General features: G+C 36.2%; 1 non-coding gene across 1 annotated transcript; it reads left to right on the top strand.

Annotated features, from left to right (window-relative positions):
- Positions 1–369: 369 nt before the first annotated feature.
- On the top strand, positions 370–473 carry LOC118532933 (U6 spliceosomal RNA). The gene has a single exon (XR_004915957.1). It is a non-coding gene; the product is annotated as a U6 spliceosomal RNA (small nuclear RNA).
- The last annotated feature ends 4,860 nt before the right edge of the window (positions 474–5,333 follow it).

Here is a 5,333-nt window from a genome sequence, read left to right as displayed (position 1 = left end):
ATAGAATGAGTCCTCAAGAATAAAAAGGATTAAAAATGCATACATACATATATACATAGCTGATTAGTTGTTGCCTAATGAGCAAACACAGAACTACAGTGGCATACAATAGTAAATATTTATTTCTCACATAAACTTGTGGAGTTTAGATGATTTGATAGGGCCTGTTTGGGCTGTTCTGTTTAGTTGAGTTGGACTCTGTCTTGCATCTATAATTAAGCTAAGGGTTTGGTTATAGTCTGGATTTGGCTGGGATGCCACATCTTGGAACATCGATACGTTTGCCAGCTCCTGTGACCAGGTCCCTAGCTCAAGTACATACTTTTCATGGAGATGTGCACAAGAGGAAGTGCAAGAGAGGAAGCCCGAGTGCTCATTTCAGCAGCACATATGCTAAAATTGGAACAATACAGAGTTTAACACAGCCCCTGTGCAAAGATGACATGCAAATTCTTGAAGCAGTCCATATTTAAAAAAAAGAGACAGAGAGAGAGAGGAAACCCCATCTCACAAGTGCTAGGTCTCCACGTCACATCTGCTGAGCCTGCCATTGGCCAAAGTAGATGTAGTAGGTTGAATAGTGGTTGCTAAAAAGATACATCCACATTTCAGAATCTGTGAGAGTGAGCTTATTTGGTAAAAGTGTCTTGAAGATATAACTGTTAAAGGAACTCAAGATGAGATCATCCTGGATTACTGTGGTTGGTGGGCCCTAAATCTAGAGACAAGAATACTTAGAGAGAAGAGGGGCAGACACGGACATAGAGGAGAGAACCATAGGAAGATAGAGGCAGAGATTAGAAAGCTTGACGCCACTACCAACTGGAAGAGGCAAGGAAGTGTTCTTCCCTAGAGGCTCTGGATGCAGCGTAACTCTGCTGACAACCTTAACTTGGGACTTCTGCCATCCAGAACTGGAGAGAATAAATTTCTGTTGTGTTAAGCTACTAAGTTTGTGGCAATTTGTTATGACAGCCCTATGAAACTACCGTAACAGGTAACACTTTTGAACTTAGATTCAAGTAGTTAGCAAAGTAAGCACTGCTCACACGCACTGCAATGCTGTATGGACAAAGACTGAATACAGAGAAGTTTGAAGAATTGAGGTAGTTAGTTCAATCCACCATATCTACCAGGGCTCAGCCCCAATTCTCAAGAAAATGAAGAAGCTTCATGACACTTCTGTTTTCTAAGTTTTATGAAACATTAAAAATAAACCACTATCATGTACTCACATGCTATTTCATGTGATGTTATTTTGATTCATTACATGTTTGGTAAAAGACTCAAAGAGTCCCCTGTGATCTCTGCCTCCTAGTGAATCACTTGTTTATTTTAACCTCCTTTCTTTAAATATGGGTGGTCTCTGTGACTTGTTTCCAACCAATAGAATATGGCACAGGTGATGGGATGATACTCCCATGATTATGTTATATATAAGACTTCATCTTGCCAGCAGACTTACTCTAGAGATTTCTCCCTTGCTGGCTTTGAAGAATCCATGTTAGGAAGTTCACATATCAAGTTGCTGATGGAAGCCTCCAGGACCCGAGGGAAGCCTCTAGCTATCAGCCAGCAAGAAGCCAGGGAAGTTCTGCAAACACATGGCACTGAATTCTGCCAACAACCTGAATAAGCTTGGAAATGTATTCTTCCCAGTTGAGCCTCCAGATGAGAACACAGTTCAATGACACACATTGCAGCCTTGTGATATCTGGAGTAGAAAGCCCAGCTAAGCTAAGCTTATATTCCTGACTCACAGAAACATTGAGATAATGAATGTGTGCTATTTTAAGCTGCTAAGATGGTAATAATGTATTAAGCAGCAATAAACAAATAATATAATATGAAAAGGGACATTTTCATGCTTGTCAATCAGAGATTAGTCTCAATATTTAGGGAATGAATCCAACATAAGTCACGGTTCTAAGATCTCTTTGTTTCTAAATCTGGCAGGGTAATTTAAATAAAAGTTACAGTGATGAACTTTGAGCATATGTGGTAAATGAGTACAACAGTAGAAAACTGCATCCTGTGAAAAGGGGGATTTATTTTTGGTAGTGAACAGAGTTGGATAGAACAATTAACTCCCTTTGTAAATCTAGAGATTTTTTTTTTCAGATGGAAGGGGGTAGTAGATTCATTTTGTACTGCTCTGGATAGAAATGCCATGACTAATGAATGGAGATCATAAAAATGCAGTTAACTTTCTAAGTAACTAAATGTGGACAATTAGTGAATAAGCTACCAGGTAGAATGGTGAGTTTTTTGTTCCTGGAGAAATTTACACAAAGGTTGAATGAAAGCCTATCCCTGATATTATGGGGGGGGGATGATAGATAGGTAGATAGATGATAGATGATAGATAGATAGATAGATGATAGATAGATAGATAGATAGATAGATAGATAGATAGATAATAGGTAGATAGATGATAGATGATAGATGTATAAATGGATGGCTAGGTAGGTGGATAGTTGGATAGATGGAGATATAATATAAACAGATTGATACATGGAGAGATGGAGGAGAGTTGGGTGGATAAATGAACAGATATAGCTATGATTAGAAATTATACAGATTGACAGAAATGATAGATGATAGATGATAGATAGATAGATAGATAGATAGATAGATAGATAGATATGAGATAGATGAGAGAGGGAGAGAAAGGCTTAGCTGGATAAGGGAAGAAGTAGATGAATGGATGAATAGAGGGCTGGGTGTAGGGATAGATGGATAGATAGTTGCATAGATAGACAGACAGATAGCTAGCTAGACACAGACAGATAGATTCATGGACGCATAAATGAAGTAGATTGAGTTTTTCTCAACCCTCTTCTTCCTTGAGTCCTAAAAAATTTCAAATGTTTTTTTTCACACTGATATCTTGCCTCAGGGATGAAAATACTTTGAGTAGTGGAAACTTCTTTGCTGAAAGCGTTAGAAGTATGCTATACACTGTGAGCAAGGGGGAGTGAGAGCCCACTTATCAATCAATCTCATGCCTCTCAATGGTTGATATATTTCTTTTCTAGACTAATTTGTTTGTTGGATGGTGAGTGAATTACAAGCAGCACACGTTGGAATGCTTACTCTATCAAAACAGAAGTCAGCTGCTTTCTACAGCAATGGCTGATGCCAGCTGGCTAAAGAATGGCATTGGCTCCAGCTGTGTTTTGAAGCTACACATTTCATGTTTTACAGTCCAATCAGATGCACTGGCACTGAATGAAATGGGTCCAGAAAATACAAGAGAGGATGAAATGAATAGGAACAGGATAATGCTATGTAGTGAAATAAATTCTAGTCAGGATTCGAGTTAATCGGTCACATTACACACAAATATTCACAGTTAATAATGTGAAAGCATTATTTCAGTTTCTATAAAGTCTTTCATATGTAGATTTTAGTTAAATATATATATTACATATATTCATGAACAAGTTGTGCAAGTAAGAAAAAGTATGAAGAGATGTCATCTTTAGATTTGTCTCATTCGGATTTTAGCAAATTATTCTTGTATTTCTTTAGGATTTAAATAATGCATTTAAATTTTAATTTTATTTAATGTTACAAAAACAGAGTGGCTTTTAGATTTTGGAGTAAGTAAATATTAACATAAAGTATAAATGTCGACCAACTCTTAATTCTTTCAATACTCTAACATTTCACTCATCTATTCAAATACTGAGAACCTACTATGTGCCAGGAACTATAATGAACATATTATAGAACATGAACGTGTTATAACCATTACTCTTAGGAAATCACAAGCTGAAAGGAGACATAGGAATAAATATTAATAATAAATATTAAATAGAGGATTTTACTATATGACAAAGCCGTAAGGGAAGGGAATAATCAATTCTCTTTTGAGACAGGCAAAAATTGGTTAGAGAAAGTACTTTTGGTGTGCCCTCTAGCATAAGTAGGAATGATCATGAAGAGAAAAGAAGAATGGTAGAAGGGATGCCAGGCCAGGGAGGCAGCCTGATGAATATTTAGAGATCATGGTCATTTGGGAGGAAGAGTGAGTAAAATGGTGTATCTTCTTGCCCAGGGAAGAAGAGTCAGGTGTACAGATGTGAAAAAATAATTTATTACTTTCACATAGTATTTTCTGCATCTAAGATAAAAGAGCTATATAGGCATGTGTTTTGTGTTGTGTCTATATTTCATTTTTTAAAATTAAAACTGAATCATTAGAAAAATGACACCTAGTAATGTAATTTCTAGGGTTAATTTGATGGTATCCCCTATTCATATTCTAGGATTTTCAAGGGAATTAATATATATATATATATTATATATTTTTAATATATATATATTTAATATATATATATTTAATATATATATATTTTAATATATATATTTAATATATATATATATATATATTTTTTTTTTTTTTTTTTTTTGAGAGAGAGAGAGCATGAGCTGGGGAGAGGGTCAGAGGGAGAGAGAGAAGTAGACTCCCCACTGATCAGGGAGCCAAACACAGGACCCTGAGCCTATGACCTGAGCTGAAGGCAGAAGTCTGACTGACTGAGCCACCCAGGTGCCCCTTTCAAGGGAATTTTTAGCAGCTCTATTATTTACTGCTTATATTTATCTGCCCATTCACTTACTCTACTATCATATAATTCATCTATTCATTCAAAAAGGATTTATGAGCCTCTTTGAATCTCGGAATAATGTCATATGTTAAGGATATGACAGTGAAAAAAATGGTTCAAGTCTTTGCCTTCTAATGAAACTGACTTTTCTAACTAAAATGACTTCAAACTTAATAAGAAGATGCAAATTAGAACACAAAATTTCAGATCTTTTTGCTTGCCATTTAGAATTGTTATCACCTCTTGTAATTACTGTCATGGACACTGGCTCTTACTTTGCCTCTGGAGAGTTCTGATTTGGCCAAAATGAGCATGTTCCATTTTTCTGAATGCAAATTCAGATATTTGTATAAGATGATTTTGAATGTTTATTCTCTTTGTGATTTATTTTAGGCCACTTTGCCAAGGCCTTTAATTGAATAAAATTGTTATCCCTATATTTATCTAGTTATAATAATCAGTACCCTTAATTTTTATGCCAACTTTTCTCCATAAGCTGCCACAGGAGGGTAATGGCAATTGAAAAGCTACAAAGAGGTGGGAATAATTATTGTGACCAGCTTGTCATCAGAACAAATTCTATTAATCCTCAGAGAAAGTCCTGCCAATCCAGCAACATTTCTTTCCCACCGGGAGGGTAGAGCTCCTCATCCTTTTTCCCTGCCTTCTCTCAATTGCTGCCCCACATTTACTGTTGCAACTGCATTATTGGCCGGT

The sequence above is a fragment of the Halichoerus grypus genome, chromosome 3, assembly GCF_964656455.1.
Source record: "Halichoerus grypus chromosome 3, mHalGry1.hap1.1, whole genome shotgun sequence".
Taxonomy (NCBI): domain Eukaryota; kingdom Metazoa; phylum Chordata; class Mammalia; order Carnivora; family Phocidae; genus Halichoerus; species Halichoerus grypus.
The sequence above is the reverse complement of the archived record's forward strand: the minus strand, read 5'-3'. Positions and strand labels throughout refer to the sequence as shown.